Source organism: Ailuropoda melanoleuca, chromosome 16 (genome assembly GCF_002007445.2).
Source record: "Ailuropoda melanoleuca isolate Jingjing chromosome 16, ASM200744v2, whole genome shotgun sequence".
NCBI lineage: Eukaryota > Metazoa > Chordata > Mammalia > Carnivora > Ursidae > Ailuropoda > Ailuropoda melanoleuca.
Genome location: NC_048233.1, coordinates 13,901,368 through 13,912,656, shown reverse-complemented (window position 1 = coordinate 13,912,656; position 11,289 = coordinate 13,901,368).

Below are 11,289 nucleotides of genomic sequence, written 5' to 3'. Positions count from 1 at the left end.
AATCTGCCTTCAGCTCAGGTCATGAACTCTAGGTCCTGGTATCAAGCTCCATGTCAGGCTCCCAGCTCAGCGGGCAGTCCGCTTTTCCCTCTCCCTCTGCTTCTCCCCTGCCTGTGCTCTCTCTGTCTCTGTCTAGCTCTCTCTCTCAAATGAATAAGTAAAATCTTTTTTAAAAAATCATTGTTTCATATGTATTGTTGTCTATTTTCTTTAGTTATTTCTAAAGAAAGGGTAAATCCCATTTGAGACTCCATATTGCCCAGAAGCCCACTATCAGACAGGACTATTCTGAGTGGTTATCTTAGCCTCAGAGTTTCCTCCTAGAATTGGCTAAGGCATTTATTGGAATTGTACAACAGCTCAAATGTTCACTTTGCCTAGGCCTATGTTCCTCACCCCTCCCATGTTATACCCAAAAGAACTTCCCTATAAACCACCTGCACACCAATCTCCAAGTCTTAGACTCTGTTTCCCAGGAACCAGAACTGACAGTCATTCATTTGGTAAAGAGGGGGACCAGTGTCTTCCAGCTCCAAACCTCTTGTTTTATCAACTGCACAACACTACAGTCATAGCTTCTGAGCTGACAAGAAGTTCAGCAGTAACCTCATTTAACCCCCTCATTTTATGTTGAACAATTTGAGAGCTTAGAGACTAAATGACTGTTCCAAGGGCAGGTAATTTTATTCTTTTGAGAAATTCACTTGTACTGACTATAAAATCTAATTCCTCAAGTCAGTTTTTAGAGAGGGTTATGTACAAATGTTCCATATATTTGTACCAACCTTTCATTGTATGCAGTCACACTGTCCAATCTGATGAAGCTAGTTTTAATGTAGTTTCAGGTCAGTCAAATTTTATCTATCCACTTTGTCTGTTCTATTTCTTTTTTTATATACTTTGGTTTTTCAAAGCTAAGACACATGAAGTGTGGCCTTATTTTTCTTCCCCGTTCATGACCTTGGTAAGGCCTTCCATTAAGTAGTACATCCTGGGAACCAAAGAGTGCTTAAACAGAGGCCGAATGCTCTTCTCCCACTCCTTAAAAGCCATCCTATGTTTTAGCATAGTGTTTGAGAATAAGGACTTTGGAACTCCTAGCTTCATTACTTAGAACTGTGAAATTCTTGGGCAAGTTAATTAATCTCACTGGGCCTCAATTTCCCTCTCTGTAAGATAAGATTATTTTGGTACCCACCATAACACTGTTGCAAATATTAAATAAATGAAATATATGTGAACTATGCAAATGTTAGCTATTTCTACTGTTGTTTTCTATTGTACTATTACTATTATTGAAAGGTACCACACTCTGGATATTAAGATATGGCAAGATGATTCTTCGTTGGGGATTCCCACTTATACTTTGAAAGAGTCAGCGGAACTTACAGCCAAAAACTATTGATAACACAGGCCAGCTTGGACCTATTCCACTCTTCCTCAATTCTCCCCCATGCCATATCTACCTGTGCTGATGAAACATGTAGTTTCAGAGTCCTAGGCCAGGGAAATTCATTTTTGTTTAAGGAAAATTCGTTATCTTAGCTTTTGTGTTCAACTGGGTTTAGAATTCATGCAACTGTATTTTTATGCAGTCATAAAAGTATCCATATTAGAATGGAGTTAAAGTTATGTATTTAAGTGGTAGTACTAGTAGTATATTTAAGCACTATTTAAATCCCTGTGATTACCTTTTCAATAAGGAAAATCTTCAAGTAATCTGTTGTTCTACTTCGGAGTTCTTAAGTACCTTGATTATCCATCATTTGTAGCCTTTCCTTCACGTCCTCAACCCTAATGCTCTAGCCCAGTTCTTTGCCATAATACAGAATTCTAATGAGAGAAAATTCTATAGCGAACCTATTTTGATTTGGAAACTTGAAACTTTGCCCTAGATTGCCTCTGTTTTTTTATTCACTGGAGTTCTATTTCATCCTAGGTGGCCCTCCTCTGGAGCCCAGACACTGCTACCTCTCTCATGGTGTATCTTCTCAGAAGATATATCTTCTGCTATGCCTACTCCATTAGTAAGAATCCCTGGCAATTGATCTTAATTCAGAACAGAATATATTAAGCCACTCCATTTTCTCTGCAAGAATGGGGCATCTTTATCCATGATGTGTTAGACACCCTAAACTACCAAGCATCATACAGTGACATGTCCCCAGTAGAAGACTACATGGGTCTGAGAACTCAGATAAGGAAGCAGGAGTGGCTCTATTTATCATATTTTGTAAACCATGTGAAGAATTTATACTTTCCCTCCTTACCATTCTAGTATCTGTGAGTTGGAAATCCTGATTCATATAAAAAGAACAATTTCACCAGAGGACATCGAAAGAGTCCCATTTAAGCTCTAGATGCTGTCACATCAGTCTCTTCATGCTAAGAGAACAGTTAGCAAGAAACAGAGTCATCTTTTCTAAAGGGGGTCATTGAATATGTTTATCAGGAGAAAGTAGGGCTTCTGAATCTAAGAAGAAAAATACATTTGATATCTAAGTAATCCATTGGAATATATCCTGACATTTCTCTGCCCAATAGTGATAGTAAATGGGCAAATAATATATCAACCATGGTCTGAGAAGAGCATGGTGCCCAGCTCACAACTATCAGGAATGGAGAGCTATTTCACTTAGTAAATTACACACCTACACCACCAGATGTGTTAACTAAGAGTAAGGTAATCAAGAATGGGTAATTGAAGAGGGAAATAGTATTAGTAGTGACCTTACAACCAGCCGCCATAGCATGGGATGTAGTTGGTCTGGATAACCTTTATAAGTATTCTTTTTTTTTTAATTTTTTTTATTATATTATGTTAGTCACCATACAGTACATCCCCGGATTCCGATGCAAAGTTCGATGCTTCATTAATTGCGTATAACACCCAGTGCACCATGCAATACGTGCCCTCCTTACTACCCATCACCAGTCTATCCCATTCCCCCACCCCTCCCCTCTGAAGTCTTCAGTTTGCTTCTCATAGTCCATAGTCTCTCATGTTTCATTCCCCCTTCTGATTACCCCCCCTTTCTTTATCCCTTTCTTCCCCTACCGATCATCCTAGTTCTTATGTTCCATAGATGAGAGAAACCATATAATAATTGTCTTTCTCTGCTTGACTTATTTCACTTAGCATTATCTCCTCCAGTGCCGTCCATGTTGCAGCAAATGTTGAGAATTCGTTCTTTCTGATAGCTGAGTAATATTCCATTGTATATATGGACCACAGCTTCTTAATCCAGTCATCTGTTGAAGGGCATCTCGGCTCCTTCCATGATTTGGCTATTGTGGACAATGCAGCTATGAACATTGGGGTGCATATGGCCCTTCTCTTTACTACGTCTGTATCTTTGGGGTAAACACCCAGTAGTGCAATGGCTGGGTCATAGGGTAGTTCAATTTTTAACTTTTTAAGGGACCTCCACACTGTTTTCCAGAGTGGCTGTACCAACTTGCATTCCCACCAACAATGTAGGAGGGATCCCCTTTCTCCACATCCTCTCCAACAATTGTTGTTTCTTGCCTTGTCTATCTTTGCCATTCTAACTGGCGTAAGGTGGTATCTCAGTGTGGTTTTGATTTGAATTTCCCTGATGGCTAATGATTTTGAACATTTTTTCATGTGTCTGTTAGCCATTTGTATGTCTTCATTGGAAAAGTGTCTGTTCATATCTTCTGCCCATTTTATGATTTGTTTATTTGTTTCTCGTGTATTGAGTTTGAGAAGTTCTTTGTAGATCTTGGATACCAGTCCTTTATCTGTGGTGTCCTTTGCAAATATATTCTCCCATTCCGTGGGCTGTCTCTTAGTTTTTTTGACTGTTTCCTTGGCTGTGCAGAAGCTCTTTATCCTGATAAAGTCCCATAAGTTCATTTTATCTTTTATTTCTCTTGCCTTTGGAGATGTGTCGTGAAAAAGGTTGCTCTGGCCGATGTCATAGAAGTTGTTGCCTATGTTCTCCTCTAGAATTTTGATGGATTCCTGTCTCACATTGAGGTCTTTCATCCATTTGGAGTTTATTTTTGTGTATGGTGTGAGAGAGTGGTCAAGTTTCATTCTTTTGCATGTAGCTGTCCAATTTTCCCAGCACCATTTATTGAAGAGACTGTCTTTTTTCCACCGGATGTTTTTTCCTGCTTTATCAAAGATTAGTTGCCCAAAGAGCCGAGGGTCCATTTCTGGGTTCTCTATTCTGTTCCATTGGTCGATGTGTCTGTTTTTGTGCCAGTACCATGCTGTCTTTGTGATCACAGCTTTGTAGTACAGCTCGAAATCCGGCATTGTGATGCCCCCAGCTTTGTTTTTCCTTTTCAACAGTTCCTTGGAGATTCGGGGCCTTTTCTGGTTCCATACAAATTTAAGGACTATTTGTTCCAGTTCTTTGAAAAATGTCCTCGGTATTTTGATCGGGATAGCATTGAAAGTGTAGATTGCTCTGGGTAGCATGGACATTTTATCTATGTTAATTCTTCCAATCCATGAGCATGGAATATTTCTCCATCTTTTTGTGTCTTCTTCAATGTCTTTCAAGAGTGATTTATAGTTTCTAGAATATAGATCCTTTATATCTCTGGTTAAGTTAATTCCAAGGTAACGTATGGTTTTCAATAACCTTTATAAGTATTCTGACTTGCTCCAGGAGTGAACTAGATTTCAAACATGAGCATATACCAAAGGAGAAAGTATAGAGCTAAGAGAGGAGATCACTGTTACACTAAAACTGGGAAACACATTTCTATAAAACAGCCACAGCTTCCAGGAAAAGGTGACTAGATTGTAATTTTTTCCTGGAGAAGAGACCAACCAGAATCCTGGAGAAGCTATTGCTGGAACATATTGTATGAAACAAGTGGATGAAGCAGTGCAAGCATGGACTGTAGTTAATTTTATGGTGTTTTGCTCAGCTCAGATCCCTTCAGGACTGGGGCACTCAATCCCTCCCATGCCACCAGCTGATGGCTTTCAGTAGGCTGAGTCCCTCTCCCAAAATTCCCCTTAGCTGAAGAGAGCAGCTTGCTCCAAGTCATGAAACAGCCCACATCTCAAAACTGGTCAATCCAAGGGCATAAAGACCTAGGCCCTTTTCCCTGACACTGGCATCTTTCAGTCTTGTGATTCCTCCTTTCCTATCTTCCCTTCCCCCTTACAAGCTCAGTGTTAAAAAGCCAGAATGTGTTCAGCATAATTGCTCAGCTTATGATATATGTATACACACACACAAATACAGCACAGGTAGGATATGGAAATCTTTCAGTGGACTTAAAATTCATCCTAAGATTGAAATTGGCCCCAGTTTTTTCGGATGTAAAAATGTAAACCCCCCTCCTTCAAGTTATCCTTAAGTAAGTTGATGCTGGGGACTACATTATGATGCTCCTCTGTTAATTTCTTTACAGAAATGAACTGGGTGACCTGTTGGGGGTTTTTCCATCTCTCATTTCTCTGAATTCAGGCATTGAAGGCTAACCAACAAATAAGAAAGCCAGAAACATAAGTCATCTGGGGTTGTTAAAACATGAGGTTAAGCTTTGAAAAATACTGTTCAAGAAATGTGCTCTTTTCCCAGTTAATACAGGAGATTTTTATGGTGCTTGCCTAGAAACACTCTGACTCCTTTACTTTGGAGAAAGCAATACACAAAATTCGTCTCTACCCATTTCATCGAAGGATAATGACCACTCCTTTTGACCACAACCTGTAATAAAATAGGAAAATAATCTGCATACGTTTAGATACAGTTTTTAAACATTCTGAGAGAGAATTTTCCTCTTTACAAGAAGTCTTGGAAAAGTTCCTGAAGATAATGATTTTGTATTGTAAAAATATTCAAAGAAAATCATAAGCGCTATGACTCACCCATAGGAGTGAATTAGACCTCAAACCTGAGAGTATACTAAAGAAGATGTCATAGAGCTGAGAAAGAGGAGATACATTTTTCACTGAAGCTGGTAAATACATTTCTATATACACCCATGCTATCCAGGAAGAGGTGGCTAGAACTGCACAGTTTAGTAGAAGCATAAAGACAAATAGCACCCATCTCTCCGAAAACATAAAAAGAATTGAGAATTAGAAGTAAAATGGAGCAAATTTAGACCAGTGTTTCCCAAATAAGTATTCTAAAGAATGATGTTCCAGCCAGTGTCTTGCCAAAAGTTGTTTTATGCCCAAATAAGTTCTACCGTTTTTGCATAATCTATTCTTGGAGATGTGTATTTATGTGAAATTTGCTATATTAAACCCTCTGTGTGTTCCATTGGTAAAGGAATCTGTTTGAATCTATTTAACACAGGGGTACACAAGATAATTTGACAATAAAATATTCTTTTTAAAGGGTATTGGTCACCATCTTGCACAACTTACTTCAGAATTATTTGTCAAGCCCAGCCTCTCTCTCTTTGCTTCTATAACATGCCTAACATGTATTTAGCATTTAACAAGTAATTATCATATCCCTGCTCTATACCACACGATACAGCCATACAGTAGAAAATGATCAGTTTGCACCTGAGTCTCCAGTGTTAGAAAATTCTCTAGGTCACATGATACATGAGCTCATTTTTGGATAACTGATTGTTAGGATAGAAATTTGTCTTATATTGGGGCACCTGGGTGGCTCAGTCGGTTAAGCCTCTGACCCTTGATTTCAGTTCCGGTCACAATCTCAGGATTGTGAGATCAGCCTCGTGCCGGGCTTCACGTTCAGCACAGAATCTGCTTGGACCTCTCCCTCTGGTCCTCCCCACGCTGGCTGGCTCTCTCTCTTTCTCTCTCTCTCTCTAAAATAAATAAATTTTAAAAATCTCTTAAAAAAATAATTTTTCTTATATTGAATCAATTTAAACATTTTGGCATTAATTCTTCTCTCTAGAATAAAACAGTGCATGTATTCAATGCCTCATTTCTCTTTTTTTTGTTTTGAACTTCTACATTTGATATGCTACTCAGACACATTCACACTCCCATGCATCTTTTCTTTTTCACTCTCTCTTTTTCAGAAAACAGAAACACAAACTCCATTCATTTGTAAAATAAACTTATTTTCTGATCATGAGCATGGTAACCTGGTATACCAGCCATGGTCTGAGAAATACATGGTAAGCAGGAGTTCACAACTCTCAGGAATAGGGGTATTTTTCATTCATCAACTGAAATAGTCTTTCTATACTCATGCAAAAAATCACCCAATGCTCTATGCTCCTTTTGCCATGATTTGAGGACAGAAAGGCCATACAATTTCTTTCTTATTATTTTATTTTACTGTGGTAAGCACACTTAACGTAAGATCTACCCTCTTAATTTTTTTAAGTGTATCTTTATCGTCTATAGGTACAAAATTGTACAGCAGATCTCTAGAACTTGTTCATCTTGTTTAATTGGAACTTTATACCCTGGATTTATAATTCCTCGAACCACCCCCCGCCAACCCCTGGCAACCATTATCCACTCTTCGGTTACATGAATTTGACTAATTTCAGGTACCTTATAGAAGTGGAATAATGCAATATTTTCTTTCTGTGACTGGTTTATTTCACTTAGCGTAATGTCACAAGAGTCATCCATGTTTCACATTGCAGAATTTCCTTCCTTTTTAAGGTTGAAAAGTATTCCATTGTATGTATATACCACGTTTTGTTCATCAATTCACCAGTCAATTCTTAAATTTGTTAAGACTTGTTTTATGACCTAATATGTTTTATGACTTAATATCTCAGAGAAAGATCCATGTATGCTTGAGAAGGATGTGTATTCTGCTGCTATTGGGTGGAATATTCTGTCTAAATGTATTAGGTCCAATTGGTCTATAGCATTATTCAAGTCCTCTGCTCCTTTATTAATCTTTTGTCTAGATGCTCTACCCATTATTGAAATGGAGTATTCAAGTCTCTTATTATTATTGTATTGCTACCTATTTCCTCTTTCAATTCTGTCAATGTTTGCCTTATAAATTTAGGTGCTCTGATGTTAGGTTCATATATATTTACAATTGTTTTATCTTCCTGTTGAATTGGCCCTTTTGTCATTATGTAATGATCTTTGTTACCTCTTTTGACAGTTTTTGACCTAAAGTCTGTTTGTTTGATATAAGTATAGACACTCCTGCTCTCTTTTGGTTACTATCTGCATGGATTATCATTTTTCCATCCCTTCACCTTCAGCCTATGTATGTCTTTAAATCTGAAGTGAGTTTCTTACAGATAGGATATAGTTGGGATATTTTAATCCATTCAGTCACTCCACGTCTTTTGATTTGGGAATACTATCATCTGAATGTGCCCTCCCCCCCCCAGATTCATATGTCAAAATCCCAAAGGTGATGGTATTAGTAGGCGGACCTTTGAGAAATGCATAAATCATAACAGTGGAACCTTCATGAATGGGATTAGTGCCTTATAAAAGAGGTTCCAAAGAGATCTTTAGCCCCTTGCTGTATGAGGACACAACAAGAAAATGCTGGCTATGAGTCAGAACAAAAACTTCACAAGAATGTGACCATGCTGGCGTTTTGATCTCAGACTTCCCAGCCTCCAGAACTGTGAGAAATAAGTTTCTGTGAAATTAAAATGGATATCCATTCTGAGATATTTAGTTATAGCAGCCCAAACAGATTAAGACAGTGTGTTTAATCCATTTAATTTAAAGTAATTATTGATAGGGAAGGATTTTTTATTGTCATTTTTTAAGGTATTTTCTGTTAGTTTTGTAGTTCTTTTGTCTGTCTTTTTCTCTCTTGCTGTCTTCTTTTGTGTTTTGTTGATATATATATATATCATATGTATCTAATATATATTTTATATGTGTATGTTTATTTATGTATTTTTGTCTTGATTCCTTTCTAGTCTTCTTTTGTGTAATATATATATATCACATATAATATTATATATTACATATATATTACATACATATATATAGTGTAATAGATATATAAAGATATATATTAAAGATATATAAAAAGATATATATTAAATATATATATTTTGTTTGTTTGTTTTGGCTACGTTGGAGCTTACGTAAAATATCTTATCTTTATAATAGTCTATTTTAAGCTGGTAACAACTTAAATTCAATCACATACAAAAACCCCACACTATAACTTCTCCCCCCACATATTTTATGTTATTGTTGTCACGATTTGCATCTGTTCATATTGTGTATCTTTTAACATGTTTTTATTTAGTTATTCTTAATACTTTTTCCTTTTAAACTTTTATTTATCTTTTTTTCTAAAGATTTTATTTATTTATTCAACAGAGATAGAGACAGCCAGCGAGAGAGGGAACACAAGCAGGGGGAGTGGGAGAGGAAGAAGCAGGCTCATAGCAGAGGAGCCCGATGTGGGGCTCGGATCCCATAATGCCGGGATCACGCCCTGAGCCGAAGGCAGACGCTTAACCGCTGTGCCACCCAGGCGCCCCTCCTTTTAAACTTTTAAACTAGAATTAAAAGTGATTTACCAACCAGAATACAGTAATACAGTATTTTGTATTTGTCTGTATATTTACTTTTACCAATGAATTTCATACTTTCTTACGCCAGTATGTTGCTATTTAACATTCTTTTATTTCGACTTGAAAACTCTCTAGTATTTCTTATAAGACAAGTCTAGTGGTGACGAACTCCATGATGTGTGTGTGCGCGAGCATGTGTGCTGTCGGGAGGGTGTATATTCTTTGGTCTCAGAAAATATTTTTCTCTCCTTCATTTTCAGAGGATAATTTTGCCAGATATATTATTCTTAGTTGGCAGGTTTTTCCCTTTAGCACTTTGAATATATCTTCCCACTCCCTCCTGACTTGCAAGGTTTCTGCTGAAAAATCCCCTTATGGGGATTCCCTTGTATGTGACAGAAAATCTTTTCTCTTGCTGCTTTCAGATTCCCTCCTTGTCTTTGACTTTTGACAATTCGATTATAAATGTATCTCAGAATACAGGCAGTCCTCAACTTATGATGGTTCACTTATAATTTTTGACTTTATAATGGTGCAAAGGCAATACATTCAGTAGAAATTGCACTTTGAATTTTGAATGTTAATCTTTTCTCAGGCTAGCAGTATGTAGTATGATACTCTCTCATAATGCAGGGCAGCAATGGCAAATCACAGTTCCCAGTCAGCCACACAATCACAAGAGTATATTTACAGCCATTCTGTACCCATACAACCATTCCTTTTTCATTGTCAGTACATATTCAACAAATTACAGTAAATTTCAATAAATTAAAGTGAGAAAGTCAATACTTGTTATGCTTTGTGTTAGATGATTTTGCCCAACTGTAAGTCAATGTAAGTGTTCTTGAACATGTTTAAGGTAGGCCGTGCTAAACTGTGATGTTCAATAGGTCAAGTGTATTAAATGCATTTTCAACTTATGATGCATTTATTAAAGCATAACTCCATCATATGTTGAGGAAGATCTAGAGACTTTTTTGAGGTTCATCTCACTTGGGTTTTTGCTGGGCTTCTTGAATCTGAATGTCCATTTCCTTCCCCAGATTTGGAAAGTTTTCAGCCATTATTTCCTCAAATAAACTTTCAGGTCCTTTTTTTCTCTTCTTCCTCTGGGATTCCAATAATGTGTATTGGTCTTCTTGATGTTCAATTAGTTCCCTAAAGCTTTCTTTACTTTTTTTCATTCTTTTTGCTTCTCTGGCTAAATTATTTCCAATGACCTGTCTTCAAGTTTGCTGATCTTTTCTTCCACTTGATCTAGTCTATTATTGAACCCCTCTAGTGAATTTTTCAGTTTAATTGTGTTCTTCACCTTCATGATTTCTGCTTTGGTACTTTTTTATACTTTCTATCTCTTTGTTGCTATTATCTTTGTTCATGCATTGTTCTCCTGACCTCAATGAGCATCTTTATGACAGTTATTCTGAACTCTCTTTCAGGTAAAACATATAATTCCATTTCATTAGGGTTGGTTTCTGAAGATTTATCTTGTTTCTTTGTTTAGAACAACTTTGTCTGATTCGTTTTCTTTGGTGCTCTGTTCATGTCTGCACATTAGACAAAGCAAGCACCTGTCCCAGTCTTCAAGGACAGGCCTAATACAGAAGAACAGCTTTATCTATCAGCCCAGCCAGAGATGCAGGGGGCCTCTATTAATTATTTTCCTCCTCAGGAAAAATCTGGTAGCTGTGGCTTTTGTCCTCTTGCTCTGTGGTGAGTTGGGGAAGCAGAAGGAGGTGTAACTATGGTGACTACCAGTCTAAACCATTATTTCCATTCCTCCCCATTGGCTAGACTCTGCTGGACTTATGAAAGCTCCAAGACTGTCAAAAT